Source organism: Ambystoma mexicanum, chromosome 13 (assembly GCF_040938575.1).
Source record: "Ambystoma mexicanum isolate Mex_15411 chromosome 13, UKY_AmexF1_1, whole genome shotgun sequence".
In the NCBI taxonomy this organism is placed as follows: Eukaryota; Metazoa; Chordata; class Amphibia; order Caudata; family Ambystomatidae; genus Ambystoma; species Ambystoma mexicanum.
The window spans coordinates 151,835,365-151,853,446 of NC_090938.1; the positions used below are offsets into that span (position 1 = coordinate 151,835,365).

Here is an 18,082-nt window from a genome sequence, read left to right on the forward strand (position 1 = left end):
GCAGAAAAGATGGTATCATTATGCGTAGCACTAGAGGCACAGTACCACCCATTGCAGAAAAGACGGTATCATTATGCGTAGCACTAGAGACACAATAACACCCATTGCAGAAAAGATGGTATCGTTATGCGTAGCACTAGAAGCACAATGCCACCCATTGCAGAAAAAATTGTATCATTATGCGTAGCACTAGAGGCAGAATACCACCCATTGCAGAAAATATGGTATCATTATGCGTAGCACTAGAGGCACAATACCACCCATTGCAGAAAAGATGGTATCATTATGCATAGAACTGGAGGCACAATCCCACCCATTGCAGAAAAGATGGTATCATTATGTGTAGCACTAGAGGCACAGTACCACCCATTGCAGAAAAGATGGTATCATTATGCATAGCACTAGAGGCAGAATACCACCCATTGCAGAAAAGATGGTATCATTATGCATAGTACTAGAGGCACAGTACCACCCATTGCAGAAAAGATGGTATCATTATGCGTAGCACTAGAGGCAGAATACCTACCATTGCAGAAAAGACGGTATAATCATGCGTAGCACTAGAGCAGAATACCACCCATTGCAGAAAAGATGGTATCATTATGTGTAGCACTAGAGGCACAGTACCACCCATTGCAGAAAAGATGGTATCATTATGCGTAGCACTAGAGGCACAATACCACCCATTGCAGAAAAGATGGTATCATTATGCGTAGCACTAGAAGCACAGTACCACCCATTGCAGAAAAGATGGTATCATTATGTGTAGCACTAGAGGCACAGCACCACCCATTGCAGAAAAGATGGTATAATCATGCGTAGCACTAGAGGCACAATACCACCCATTGCAGAAAAGATGGTATCATTATGCATAGAACTAGAGGCAGAATACCACCAATTGCAGAAAAGATGGTATCATTATGCATAGCACTAGAGGCACAGTACCACCCATTGCAGAAACAATGGTATCATTATGCGTAGCACTAGAAGCACAGTACCACCCATTGCAGAAAAGATGGTATCATTATATGTAGCACTAGAGGCACAGCACCACCCATTGCAGAAAAGATGGTATAATCATGCGTAGCACTATAGGCACAATACCACCCATTGCAGAAAAGATGGTATCATTATGCGTAGAACTAGAGGCAGAATACCACCCATTGCAGAAAAGATGGTATCATTATGCATAGCACTAAAGGCACAATACCACCCATTGCAGAAAAAATGGTATAATCATGCGTAGCACTAGAGGCAGAATACCACCCATTGCAGAAAAGATGGCATCATTATGCGTAGCATTAGAGGCACAATACCACCCATTGCAGAAAAGATGGTATCATTATGCATAGCACTAGAGGCACAATACCACCCATTGCAGAAAAGATGGTATCATTATGCGTAGCACTAGAGGCACAGTACCACCCATTGCAGAAAAGATGGTATCATTATGCGTAGCACTAGAGCAAAATACCACACATTGAAGAAAAGATGGTATCATTATGCGTAGCACTAGAGGCACAATACCACCCATTGCAGAAAAGATGGTATAATCATGCGTAGCACTAGCAGCAGAATGCCAACCATTGCAGAACAGATGGTATAATCATGCGTAGCACTAGAGGCAGAATACCACCCATTGCAGAAAAGATGGTATAATCATGCGTAGCACTAGAGGCACAATACCACCCATTGCAGAAAAGATGGTATCATTATGCGTAGAACTAGAGGCAGAATACCACCCATTGCAGAAAAGATGGTATCATTATGCATAGCACTAGAGGCACAGTACCACCCATTGCAGAAAAGATGGTATCATTAAGCGTAGCACTAGAGGCAGAATACCAACCATTGCAGAAAAGATTGTATAATCATGCATAGCACTAGAGGCACACTACCACCTATTGCAGAAAAGATGGTATCATTATGCGTAGAACTAGAGGCTGAATACCACCCATTGCAGAAAAGATGGTATCATTATGCATAGCACTAGAGGCACAGTACCATCCATTGCAGAAAAGATTGTATCACTATGCGTAGCACTAGAGGCAGAATACCAACCATTGCAGAAAAGACGGTATAATCATGTGTAGCACTAGAGACAGAATACCACCCATTGCAGAAAAGATGGTATCATTATGCGTAGCACTAGAGGCACAGTACCACCCATTGCAGAAAAGATGGTATCATTATGCGTAGCACTAGAGGCACAATAACACCCATTGCAGAAAAGATGGTATCGTTATGCGTAGCACTAGAAGCACAATACCACCCATTGCAGAAAAAATGGTATCATTATGCGTAGCACTAGAGGCAGAATACCACCCATTGCAGAAATTATGGTATCATTATGCGTAGCACTAGAGGCACAATACCACCCATTGCAGAAAAGATGGTATCATTATGCGTAGCACTAGAGGCACAGTACCACCCATTGCAGAAAAGATGGTATCATTATGCGTAGAACTAGAAGCAGAATACCACCCATTGCAGAAAAGATGGTATCATTATGCATAGCACTTGAGGCACAGTACCATCCATTGCAGAAAAGATTGTATCATTATGCGTAGCACTAGAGGCAGAATACCAACCATTGCAGAAAAGACGGTATAATCATGTGTAGCACTAGAGACAGAATACCACCCATTGCAGAAAAGATGGTATCATTATGCGTAGCACTAGAGGCACAGTACCACCCATTGCAGAAAAGATGGTATCATTATGCGTAGCACTAGAGGCACAATACCACCCATTGCAGAAAAAATGGTATCATTATGCGTAGCACTAGAGGCAGAATACCACCCATTGCAGAAAAGATGGTATCATTATGCGTAGCACTAGAGGCACAATACCACCCATTGCAGAAAAGATGGTATCATTATGCGTAGCACTAGAGGCACAGTACCACCCATTGCAGAAAAGATGGTATCATTATGCGTAGCACTAGAGGCAGAATACCACCCATTGCAGAAAAGATGGTATCATTATGCATAGCACTAGAGGCACAGTACCACCCATTGCAGAAAAGATGGTATCATTATGCGTAGCACTAGAGGCAGAATACCAACCATTGCAGAAAATATGGTATAATTATGCGTAGCACTAGAGGCAGAATACCACCCATTGCAGAAAAGATGGTATCATTATGTGTAGCACTAGAGGCACAGTACCACCCATTGCAGAAAAGATGGTATCATTATGCGTAGCACTAGAGGCACAATACCACCCATTGCAGAAAAGATGGTATCATTATGCGTCGCACTAGAAGCACAGTACCACCCATTGCAGAAAAGATGGTATCATTATGTGTAGCACTAGAGGCACAGCACCACCCATTGCAGAAAAGATGGTATAATCATGCGTAGCACTAGAGGCACAATACCACCCATTGCAGAAAAGATGGTATCATTATGCGTAGAACTAGAGGCAGAATACCACCCATTGCAGAAAAGATGGTATCATTATGCATAGCACTAGAGGCACAGTACCACCCATTGCAGAAAAGATGGTATCATAATGCGTAGCACTAGAGGCAGAATACCAACCATTGCAGAAAAGATGGTATAATCATGCATAGCACTAGAGGCACAATACCACCCATTGCAGAAAAGATGGTATCATTATGCGTAGAACTAGAGGCAGAATACCACCCATTGCAGAAAAGATGGTATCATTATGCATAGCACTAGAGGCACAGTACCACCCCTTGCAGAAAAGATGGTATCATTATGCGTAGAACTAGAGGCGAAATACCATCCATTGCAGATAAGATGGTATCATTATGCGTAGCACTAGAGGCAGAATACCAACCATTGCAGAAAAGACGGTATAATCATGCGTAGCACTAGAGGCAGAATACCACCCATTGCAGAAAAGATGGTATCATTATGCGTAGCACTAGAAGCACAATACCATCATTGCATTAAAGATGGTATCATTATGCGTAGCACTAGAGGCACAATACCACCCATTGCAGAAAAGATGGTATCATTATGCGTAGCACTGGAGGCACAATACCACCCATTGCAGAAAAGATGGTATCATTATGCGTAGCACTAGAGGCACAGTACCACCCATTGCAGAAAATATGGTATCATTATGCGTAGCACTAGAGGCAGAATACCACCCATTGCAGAAAAGATGGTATCATTATGCATAGCACTAGAGGCAGAATACCACCCATTGCAGAAAAGATGGTATCATTATGCGTAGCACTAGATGCACAGTACCACCCATTGCAGAAAATATGGTATCATTATGCGTAGCACTAGAGGCAGAATACCACCCATTGCAGAAAAGATGGTATCATTATGCGTAGCACTAGAGGCACAGTACCTCCCATTGCAGAACAGATGGTATCATTATGCGTAGCACTAGACGCACAGTACCTCCCATTGCAGAACAGATGGTATCATTATGCGTAGCACTAGAGGCAGAATACCACCCATTGCAGAAAAGATGGTATCATTATGCGTAGCACTAGAGGCAGAATACCACCCATTGCAGAAAAGATGGTATCATTATGCGTAGCACTAGATGCACAATACCACCCATTGCAGAAAAGATGGTATCATTATGCGTAGCACTAGAGGCACAGTACCACCCATTGCAGAAAAGATGGTATCATTATGCGTAGCACTAGAGGCAGAATACCATCCATTGCAGAAAAGATGGTATAATCATGCGTAGTACTAGAGGCAGAATACCACCATTGCAGAAAAGATGGTATAATCATGCGTAGCACTAGAGGCAGAATACCACCCATTGCAGAAAATATGGTATCATTATGCGTAGCACTAGAGGCACAATACCACCCATTGCAGAAAAGATGGTATCATTATGCGTAGCACTAGAGGCACAATAGCACCCATTGCAGAAACGATGGTATCATTATGCGTAGCACTAGAGGCACAATACCACCCATTGCAGAAAAGATGGTATCATAATGCGTAGCACTAGAGGCAGAATACCAACCATTGCAGAAAAGATGGTATAATCATGCGTAGCACTAGAGGCAGAATACCACCCATTGCAGAAAAGATGGTATCATTATGCGTAACAATAGAGGCACAGTACCACCCATTGCAGAAAAGATGGCATCATTATGCGTAGCACTAGAGGTAGAATACCACCCATTGCAGAAAAGATGGTATCATTATGCGTAGAACTAGAGGCAGAATACCACCCATTGCAGAAACGGTGGTATCATTATGCATAGCACTAGAGGCACAGTACCACCATTTGCAGAAAAGATGGTATCATTATGCATAGCACTAGAGGCACAATACCACCCATTGCAGAAAAGATGGTATCATTATGCGTAGAACTAGAGGCAGAATACCATCCATTGCAGAAAAGATGGTATCATTATGCATAGTACTAGAGGCACAGTACCACCCATTGCAGAAAAGATGGTATCATAATGCATAGCACTAGAGGCAGAATACCAACCATTGCAGAAAAGATGATATAATCATGCATAGCACTAGAGGCACAATACCACCCATTGCAGAAAAGATGGTATCATTATGCGTACAACTAGAGGCAGAATACCACCCATTGCAGAAAAGATGGTATCATTATGCATAGCACTAGAGGTACAGTACCACCCCTTGCAGAAAAGATGGTATCATTATGCGTAGCACTAGAGGCAGAATACCAACCATTGCAGAAAAGACGGTATAATCATGCGTAGCACTAGAGGCAGAATACCATCCATTGCAGAAAAGATGGTATTGTTATGCATAGTACTAGAGGCACAATACCACCCATTGCAGAAAAGATGGTATCATTATGCGTAGCATTAGAGGCACAATACCACCCATTGCAGAAAAGATGGTATCATTATGCGTAGCACTGGAGGCACAATACCACCCATTGCAGAAAAGATGGTATCATTATGCGTACCACTAGAGGAACAGTACCACCCATTGCAGAAAATATGGTATCATTATGCGTAGCACTAGAGGCACAATACCACCCATTGCAGAAAAGATGGTATCATTATGCGTAGCACTGGAGGCACAATACCACCCATTGCAGAAAAGATGGTATCATTATGCGTAGCACTAGAGGCACAATACCACCCATTGCAGAGAAGAGGGTATCATTATGCGTAGCACTGGAGGCACAATACCACCCATTGCAGAAAAGATGGTATCATTATGCGTACCACTAGAGGCACAGTACCACCCATTGCAGAAAATATGGTATCATTATGCGTAGCACTAGAGGCACAATACCACCCATTGCAGAACAGATGGTATCATTATGCGTAGCACTAGAGGCACAATACCACCCATTGCAGAAAAGATTGTATCATTATGCGTAGCACTGGAGGCACAATACCACCCATTGCAGAAAAGATGGTATCATTATGCGTAGCACTAGAGGCAGAATGCCACCCATTGCAGAAAAGATGGTATCATTATGCATAGCACTAGAGGCACAGTACCACCCATTGCAGAAAAGATGGTATCATTATGCGTAGCACTAGAGGCAGAATACCAACCATTGCAGAAAAGACGGTATCATTATGCGTAGCACTAGAGGCACAATACCACCCATTGCATAAAAGATGGTATCATTATGCGTAGCACTAGAGGCAGAATACCACCCATTGCAGAAAAGATGGTATCATTATGCGTAGCACTAGATGCACAATACCACCCATTGCAGAAAAAATGGTATCATTATGCGTAGCACTAGAGGCACAGTACCACCCATTGCAGAAAAGATGGTATAATCATGCGTAGCACTAGAGGCAGAATACCACCCATTGCAGAAAAGATGGTATAATCATGCGTAGCACTAGAGGCAGAATGCCAACCATTGCAGAAAAGATGGTATAATCATGCGTAGCACTAGATGCAGAATAACACCCATTGCAGAAAAGATGGTATAATCATACATAGCACTAGAGGCAGAATACCACCCATTGCAGAAAAGATGGTATAATCATGCGTAGCACTAGAGGCAGAATACCACCCATTGCAGAAAAGATGGTATAATCATGCGTAGCACTAGAGTCAGAATGCCACCCATTGCAGAAAAGATGGTATAATCATGCGTAGCACTAGAGGCAGAATACCACCCATTGCAGAAAAAATGGTATCATTATGCGTAGCACTAGAGGCACAGTACCACCCATTGCAGAAAAGATGGTATAATCATGCGTAGCACTAGAGGCAGAATACCACCCATTGCAGAAAAGATGGTATAATCATGCGTAGCACTAGAGGCAGAATGCCAACCATTGCAGAAAAGATGGTATAATCATGCGTAGCACTAGATGCAGAATAACACCCATTGCAGAAAAGATGGTATAATCATACATAGCACTAGAGGCAGAATACCACCCATTGCAGAAAAGATGGTATAATCATGCGTAGCACTAGAGGCACAATAAAACCCATTGCAGAAAAGATGGTATCATTATGCGTAGAACTAGAGGCGGAATACGACCCATTGCAGAAAAGATGGTATCATTATGCGTAGCACTAAAGGCACAGTACCACCCATTGCAGAAAAGGTGGTATCATTATGCGTAGCACTAGAGGCACAATACCACCCATTGCAGAAAAGATGGTACCATTATGCGTAGCACTAGAGGCACAATACCACCCATTGCAGAAAAGATGGTATCATTATGCTAAGCACTAGAGGCAGAATACCACCCATTGCAGAAAAGATGGTATCATTATGCGTAGCACTAGAGGCACAATACCACCCATTGCAGAAAAGATGGTATCATTATGCGTAGCACTAGAGGCACAATACCACCCATTGCAGAAAAGATGGTATCATTATGCTTAGCACTAGAGGCAGAATACCACCCATTGCAGAAAATATGGTATCATTATGCGTAGCACTAGAGGCAGAATACCACCCATTGCAGAAAAGATGGTATCATTATGCGTAGCACTAGAGGCACAATACCACCCATTGCAGAAAAGATGGTATCATAATGCGTAGCACTATAGGCAGAATACCAACCATTGCAGAAAAGATGGTATAATCATGCGTAGCACTAAAGGCAGAATACCACCCATTGCAGAAAAGATGGTATCATTATGCGTAGCACTGGAGGCACAGTACCACCCATTGCAGAAAAGATGGCATCATTATGCGTAGCACTAGAGGCAGGATACCACCCATTGCAGAAAAGATGGTATCATTATGCGTAGAACTAGAGGCAGAATACCACCCATTGCAGAAAAGATGGTATCATTATGCGTATGACTAGAGGCACAGTACCACCCATTGCAGAAAAGATGGTATCATTATGCGTAGCACTAGAGGCACAATACCACCCATTGCAGAAAAGATGGTATCATTATGTGTAGAACTAGAGGCAGAATACCACCCATTGCAGAAAAGATGGTATCATTATGCATAGCACTAGAGGCACAGTACCACCCATTGCAGAAAAGATGGTATCATAATGCATAGCACTAGAGGCAGAATACCAAACATTGCAGAAAAGACGGTATAATCATGCGTAGCACTAGAGGCAGAATACCACCCATTGCAGAAAAGATGGTATCATTATGCGTAGCACTAGAGGCACAATACCACCCATTGCAGAAAAGATGGTATCGTTATGCGTAGCACTAGAAGCACGATACCACCCATTGCAGAAAAAATGGTATCATTATGCGTAGCACTAGAGGCAGAATACCACCCATTGCAGAAAAGATGGTATCATTATGCGTAGCACTAGAGGCAAAATACCACCCATTGCAGAAAAGATGGTATTATTATGCGTAGCACTGGAGGCACAATACCACCCATTGCAGAAAAGATGGTATCATTATGCGTACCACTAGAGGCACAGTACCACCCATTGCAGAAAAGATGGTATAATTATGCGTAGCACTAGAGGCAGAATACCACCCATTGCAGAAAAGATGGTATCATTATGCATAGCACTAGAGGCACAGTACCACCCATTGCAGAAAAGATGGTATCATTATGCGTAGCACTAGAGGCAGAATACCAACCATTGCAGAAAAGACGGTATAATCATGCGTAGCACTAGAGGCAGAATACCACCCATTGCAGAAAATATGGTATCATTATGCGTAGCACTAGAGGCACAGTACCACCCATTGCAGAAAAGATGGTATCATTATGCGTAGCACTAGAGGCACAATACCACCCATTGCAGAAAAGATGGTATCATTATGCGTAGCACTAGAGGCACAATACCATCCATTGCAGAAAAGATGGTATAATCATGCGTAGCACTAGAGGCAGAATGCCAACCATTGCAGAAAAGATGGTGTAATCATGCGTAGCACTAGAGGCAGAATACCACCCATTGCAGAAAAGATGGTATAATAATGCGTAGCACTAGAGGCAGAATACCACCCATTGCAGAAAAGATGGTATAATCATGGGTATCACTAGAGGCAGAATACCACCCATTGCAGAAAAGATGGTATAATCATGCGTAGCACTAGAGGCAGAATACCACCCATTGCAGAAAAGATGGTATAATCATGCGTAGCACTAGAGGCAGAATAAAACCCATTGCAGAAAAGATGGTATCATTATGCGTAGAACTAGAGGCACAGTACCACCCATTGCAGAAAAGATGGTATCATTATGCGTAACACTAGAGGCACAGTACCACCCATTGCAGAAAAGATGGTATCATTATGCGTAGCACTAGAGGCACAATACCACCCATTGCAGAAAAGATGGTATCATTATGCGTAGCACTAGAGGCAGAATACCACCCATTGCAGAAAATATGGTATCATTATGCGTAGCACTAGAGGCACAATACCACCCATTGCAGAAAAGATGGTATCATTATGGTTAGCACTAGAGGCACAATACCACCCATTGCAGAAAAGATGGTATCATAATGCGTAGCACTAGAGGCAGAATACCAACCATTGCAGAAAAGATGGTATAGTCATGCGTAGCACTAGAGGCAGAATACCACCCATTGCAGAAAAGATGGTATCATTATGCATAGCACTAGAGGCACAGTACCACCCATTGCAGAAAAGATGGCAGCATTATACGTAGCACTAGAGGCAGAATACCACCCATTGCAGAAAAGATGGTATCATTATGCGTAGAACTAGAGGCAGAATACCACCCATTGCAGAAAAGATGATATCATTATGCGTAGCACTAGAGGCACAGTACCACCCATTGCAGAAAAGATGGTATCATTATGCGTAGCACTAGAGGCACAATACCACCCATTGCAGAAAAGATGGTATCATTATGCGTAGAACTAGAGGCAGAATAGCACCCATTGCAGAAAAGATGGTATCATTATGCATAGCACTAGAGGCACAGTACCACCCCTTGCAGAAAAGATGGTATCATAATGCATAGCACTAGAGGCAGAATACCAACCATTGCAGAAAAGATGATATAATCATGCATAGCACTAGAGGCACAATACCACCCATTGCAGAAAAGATGGTATCATTATGCGTAGAACTAGAGGCAGAAAACCACCCATTGCAGAAAAGATGGTATCATTATGCATAGCACTAGAGGTACAGTACCACCCCTTGCAGAAAAGATGGTATCATTATGCGTAGAACTAGAGGCAGAATACCATCCATTGCAGAAAAGATGGTATAATCATGCGTAGCACTAGAGGCAGAATACCAACCATTGCAGAAAAGACGGTATAATCATGCGTAGCACTAGAGGCAGAATACCACCCATTGCAGAAAAGATGGTATCATTATGCGTAGCACTAGAGGCACAATACCACCCATTGCAGAAAAGATGGTATAATCATGCGTAGCACTAGAGGCAGAATACCACCCATTGCAGAAAAGATGGTATAATCATGCGTAGCACTAGAGGCAGAATACCACCCATTGCAGAAAAGATGGTATAATCATGCGTAGCACTAGAGGCAGAATAAAACCCATTGCAGAAAAGATGGTATCATTATGCGTAGAACTAGAGGCACAGTACCACCCATTGCAGAAAAGATGGTATCATTATGCTTACCACTAGAGGCACAGTACCACCCATTGCAGAAAAGATGGTATCATTATGCGTAGCACTAGAGGCACAATACCACCCATTGCAGAAAAGATGGTATCATTATGCGTAGCACTAGAGGCAGAATACCACCCATTGCAGAAAATATGGTATCATTATGCGTAGCACTAGAGGCACAATACCACCCATTGCAGAAAAGATGGTATCATTATGCGTAGCACTAGAGGCACAATACCACCCATTGCAGAAAAGATGGTATCATAATGCGTAGCACTAGAGGCAGAATACCAACCATTGCAGAAAAGATGGTATAGTCATGCGTAGCACTAGAGGCAGAATACCACCCATTGCAGAAAAGATGGTATCATTATGCGTAGCACTAGAGGCAGAGTACCACCCATTGCAGAAAAGATGGCATCATTATGCGTAGCACTAGAGGCAGAATACCACCCATTGCAGAAAAGATGGTATCATTATGCGTAGAACTAGAGGCAGAATACCACCCATTGCAGAAAAGATGGTATCATTATGTGTAGAACTAGAAGCAGAATAGCACCCATTGCAGAAAAGATGGTATCATTATGCATAGCACTAGAGGCACAGTACCACCCATTGCAGAAAAGATGGTATCATAATGCATAGCACTAGAGGCAGAATACCAACCATTGCAGAAAAGATGATATAATCATGCATAGCACTAGAGGCACAATACCACCCATTGCAGAAAAGATGGTATCATTATGCGTAGAACTAGAGGCAGAAAACCACCCATTGCAGAAAAGATGGTATCATTATGCATAGCACTAGAGGTACAGTACCACCCCTTGCAGAAAAGATGGTATCATTATGCGTAGAACTAGAGGCAGAATACCATCCATTGCAGAAAAGATGGTATCATTATGCGTAGCACTAGAGGCAGAATACCAACCATTGCAGAAAAGACGGTATAATCATGCGTAGCACTAGAGGCAGAATACCACCCATTGCAGAAAAGATGGTATCATTATGCGTAGCACTAGAGGCACAATACCACCCATTGCAGAAAAGATGGTATAATCATGCGTAGCACTAGAGGCAGAATACCACCCATTGCAGAAAAGATGGTATAATCATGCGTAGCACTAGAGGCAGAATACCACCCATTGCAGAAAAGATGGTATAATCATGCGTAGCACTAGAGGCAGAATAAAACTCATTGCAGAAAAGATGGTATCATTATGCGTAGAACTAGAGGCACAGTACCACCCATTGCAGAAAAGATGGTATCATTATGCGTAGCACTAGAGGCACAGTACCACCCATTGCAGAAAAGATGGTATCATTATGCGTAGCACTAGAGGCTCAATACCACCCATTGCAGAAAAGATGGTATCATTATGCGTAGCACTAGAGGCAGAATACCACCCATTGCAGAAAATATGGTATCATTATGCGTAGCACTAGAGGCACAATAGCACCCATTGCAGAAAAGATGGTATCATTATGCGTAGCACTAGAGGCACAGTACCACCCATTGCAGAAAAGATGGCATCATTATGCGTAGCACTAGAGGCAGAATACCACCCATTGCAGAAAAGATGGTATCATTATGCGTAGCACTAGAGGCACAGTACCACCCATTGCAGAAAAGATGGCATCATTATGCGTAGCACTAGAGGCAGAATACCACCCATTGCAGAAAAGATGGTATCATTATGCGTAGAACTAGAGGCAGAATACCACCCATTGCAGAAAAGATGATATCATTATGCGTAGCACTAGAGGCACAGTACCACCCATTGCAGAAAAGATGGTATCATTATGCGTAGCACTAGAGGCACAATACCACCCATTGCAGAAAAGATGGTATCATTATGCGTAGAACTAGAGGCAGAATAGCACCCATTGCAGAAAAGATGGTATCATTATGCATAGCACTAGAGGCACAGTACCACCCATTGCAGAAAAGATGGTATCATAATGCATAGCACTAGAGGCAGAATACCAACCATTGCAGAAAAGATGATATAATCATGCATAGCACTAGAGGCACAATACCACCCATTGCAGAAAAGATGGTATCATTATGCGTAGAACTAGAGGCAGAATACCTCCCATTGCAGAAAAGATGGTATCATTATGCGTAGCACCAGAGGCACAATACCACTCATTGCAGAAAAGATGGTATCATTATGCGTAGCACTGGAGGCACAATACCACCCATTGCAGAAAAGATGGTATCATTATGCGTACCACTAGAGGCACAGTACCACCCATTGCAGAAAAGATGGTATCATTATGCGTAGCACTAGCGGCAGAATACCACCCATTGCAGAAAATATGGTATCATTATGCGTAGCACTAGAGGCAGAATACCACCCATTGCAGAAAATATGGTATCATTATGCATAGCACTAGAGGTACAGTACCACCCCTTGCAGAAAAGATGGTATCATTATGCGTAGAACTAGAGGCAGAATACCATCCATTGCAGAAAAGATGGTATAATCATGCGTAGCACTAGAGGCAGAATACCACCCATTGCAGAAAAGATGGTATCATTATGCGTAGCACTAGAGGCACAATACCACCCATTGCAGAAAAGATGGTATCGTTTTGCGTAGCACTAGAAGCACAATACCACCCATTGCAGAAAAAATGGTATCATTATGCGTAGCGCTAGAGGCAGAATACCTCCCATTGCAGAAAAGATGGTATCATTATGCGTAGCACCAGAGGCACAATACCACTCATTGCAGAAAAGATGGTATCATTATGCGTAGCACTGGAGGCACAATACCACCCATTGCAGAAAAGATGGTATCATTATGCGTACCACTAGAGGCACAGTACCACCCATTGCAGAAAAGATGGTATCATTATGCGTAGCACTAGAGGCAGAATACCACCCATTGCAGAAAATATGGTATCATTATGCGTAGCACTAGAGGCAGAATACCACCCATTGCAGAAGATATGGTATCATTATGGGTAGCACTAGAGGCACAGTACCACCCATTGCAGAAAAGATGGTATCATTATGCGTAGCACTAGAGGCACAGTACCACCCATTGCAGAAAAGATGGTATCATTATGCGTAGCACTAGAGGCACAATACCACCCATTGCAGAAAAGATGGCATCATTATGCGTAGCTCTAGAGGCAGAATACCACCCATTGCAGAAAATATGGTATCATTATGCGTAGCACTAGAGGCACAATACCACCCATTGCAGAAAAGATGGTATCATTATGCGTAGCACTAGAGGCACAGTACCACCCATTGCAGAAAAGATGGTATCATTATGCGTAGCACTAGAGGCACAATACCACCCATTGCAGAAAAGATGGTATCATTATGCGTAGAACTAGAGGCAGAATAGCACCCATTGCAGAAAAGATGGTATCATTATGCATAGCACTAGAGGCACAGTACCACCCATTGCAGAAAAGATGGTATCCTAATGCATAGCACTAGAGGCAGAATACCAACCATTGCAGAAAAGATGATATAATCATGCATAGCACTAAAGGCACAATACCACCCATTGCAGAAAAGATGGTATCATTATGCGTAGAACTAGAGGCAGAAAACCACCCATTGCAGAAAGGATGGTATCATTATGCATAGCACTAGAGGTACAGTACCACCTCTTGCAGAAAAGATGGTATCATTATGCGTAGAACTAGAGGCAGAATACCATCCATTGCAGAAAAGATGGTATAATCATGCGCAGCACTAGAGGCAGAATACCACCCATTGCAGAAAAGATGGTATCATTATGCGTAGCACTAGAGGCTCAATACCACCCATTGCAGAAAAGATGGTATCGTTTTGCGTAGCACTAGAAGCACAATACCACCCATTGCAGAAAAAATGGTATCATTATGCGTAGCACTAGAGGCAGAATACCACCCATTGCAGAAAAGATGGTATCATTATGCGTAGCACTAGAGGCACAATACCACCCATTGCAGAAAAGATGGTATCATTATGCGTAGCACTGGAGGCACAATACCACCCATTGCAGAAAAGATGGTATCATTATGCGTACCACTAGAGGCACAGTACCACCCATTGCAGAAAAGATGGTATCATTATGCGTAGCACTAGAGGCACAATACCACCCATTGCAGAAAAGATGGCATCATTATGCGTAGCACTAGAGGCAGAATACCACCCATTGCAGAAAATATGGTATCATTATGCGTAGCACTAGAGGCACAATACCACCCATTGCAGAAAAGATGGTATCATTATGCGTAGCACTAGAGGCACAATACCACCCATTGCAGAAAAGATGGTATCATAATGCGTAGCACTAGAGGCAGAATACCAACCATTGCAGAAAAGATGGTATAGTCATGCGTAGCACTATAGGCAGAATACCACCCATTGCAGAAAAGATGATATCATTATGCGTAGCACTAGAGGCACAGTACCACCCATTGCAGAAAAGATGGTATCATTATGCGTAGCACTAGAGGCACAATACCACCCATTGCAGAAAAGATGGTATCATTATGCGTAGAACTAGAGGCAGAATAGCACCCATTGCAGAAAAGATGGTATCATTATGCATAGCACTAGAGGCACAGTACCACCCATTGCAGAAAAGATGGTATCCTAATGCATAGCACTAGAGGCAGAATACCAACCATTGCAGAAAAGATGATATAATCATGCACAGCACTAGAGGCACAATACCACCCATTGCAGAAAAGATGGTATCATTATGCGTAGAACTAGAGGCAGAAACCACCCATTGCAGAAAGGATGGTATCATTATGCATAGCACTAGAGGTACAGTACCACCCCTTGCAGAAAAGATGGTATCATTATGCGTAGAACTAGAGGCAGAATACCATCCATTGCAGAAAAGATGGTATAATCATGCGTAGCACTAGAGGCAGAATACCACCCATTGCAGAAAAGATGGTATCATTATGCGTAGCACTAGAGGCTCAATACCACCCATTGCAGAAAAGATGGTATCGTTTTGCGTAGCACTAGAAGCACAATACCACCCATTGCAGAAAAAATGGTATCATTATGCGTAGCACTAGAGGCAGAATACCACCCATTGCAGAAAAGATGGTATCATTATGCGTAGCACTAGAGGCACAATACCACCCATTGCAGAAAAGATGGTATCATTATGCGTAGCACTGGAGGCACAATACCACCCATTGCAGAAAAGATGGTATCATTATGCGTACCACTAGAGGCACAGTACCACCCATTGCAGAAAAGATGGTATAATTATGCGTAGCACTAGAGGCAGAATACCACCCATTGCAGAAAATATGGTATCATTATGGGTAGCACTAGAGGCACAGTACCACCCATTGCAGAAAAGATGGTATCATTATGCGTAGCACTAGAGGCACAGTACCACCCATTGCAGAAAAGATGGTATCATTATGCGTAGCACTAGAGGCACAATACCACCCATTGCAGAAAAGATGGTATCATTATGCGTAGCACTAGAGGCAGAATACCACCCATTGCAGAAAATATGGTATCATTATGCGTAGCAGTAGAGGCACAATACCACCCATTGCAGAAAAGATGGTATCATTATGCATAGCACTAGAGGCACAATACCACCCATTGCAGAAAAGATGGTATCATAATGCGTAGCAATAGAGGCAGAATACCAACCATTGCAGAAAAGATGGTATAGTCATGCGTAGCACTAGAGGCAGAATACCACCCATTGCAGAAAAGATGGTATCATTATGCGTAGCACTAGAGGCACAGTACCACCCATTGCAGAAAAGATGGCATCATTATGCGTAGCACTAGAGGCACAGTACCACCCATTGCAGAAAAGATGGTATCATTATGCGTAGCACTAGAGGCACAATACCACCCATTGCAGAAAAGATGGTATCATTATGCGTAGCACTAGAGGCAGAATACCACCCATTGCAGAAAATATGTTATCATTATGCGTAGCACTAGAGGCACAATACCACCCATTGCAGAAAAGATGGTATCATTATGCGTAGCACTAGAGGCACAATACCACCCATTGCAGAAAAGATGGTATCATAATGCGTAGCACTAGAGGCAGAATACCAACCATTGCAGAAAAGATGGTATAGTCATGCGTAGCACTAGAGGCAGAATACCACCCATTGCAGAAAAGATGGTATCATTATGCGTAGCACTAGAGGCACAGTACCACCCATTGCAGAAAAGATGGCATCATTATGCGTAGCACTAGAGGCAGAATACCACCCATTGCAGAAAAGATGGTATCATTATGCGTAGAACTAGAGGCAGAATACCACCCATTGCAGAAAAGATGGTATCATTATGCGTAGAACTAGAGGCAGAATAGCACCCATTGCAGAAAAGATGGTATCATTATGCATAGCACTAGAGGCACAGTACCACCCATTGCAGAAAAGATGGTATCATAATGCATAGCACTAGAGGCAGAATACCAACCATTGCAGAAAAGATGATATAATCATGCATAGCACTAGAGGCACAATACCACCCATTGCAGAAAAGATGGTATCATTATGCGTAGAACTAGAGGCAGAAAACCACCCATTGCAGAAAAGATGGTATCATTATGCATAGCACTAGAGGTACAGTACCACCCCTTGCAGAAAAGATGGTATCATTATGCGTAGAACTAGAGGCAGAATACCATCCATTGCAGAAAGGATGGTATCATTATGCGTAGCACTAGAGGCAGAATACCAACCATTGCAGAAAAGACGGTATAATCATGCGTAGCACTAGAGGCAGAATACCACCCATTGCAGAAAAGATGGTATCATTATGCGTAGCACTAGAGGCACAATACCACCCATTGCAGAAAAGATGGTATAATCATGCGTAGCACTAGAGGCAGAATACCACCCATTGCAGAAAAGATGGTATAATCATGTGTAGCACTAGATGCAGAATACCACCCATTGCAGAAAAGATGGTATAATCATGCGTAGCACTAGAGGCACAATACCACCCATTGCAGAAAAGATGGTATAATCATGCGTAGCACTAGAGGCAGAATACCACCCATTGCAGAAAAGATGGTATAATCATGCGTAGCACTAGAGGCAGAATACCACCCATTGCAGAAAAGATGGT

At 42.8% G+C, this 18,082-nt stretch overlaps 1 protein-coding gene across 2 annotated transcripts in view; it reads left to right on the forward strand.

Annotated features, from left to right (window-relative positions):
- Positions 1–18,082, forward strand: part of GRM4 (glutamate metabotropic receptor 4) — a 1,444,124-nt gene that overhangs the window by 610,027 nt on the left and 816,015 nt on the right. The gene's annotated exons all lie outside the window — the stretch shown is intronic.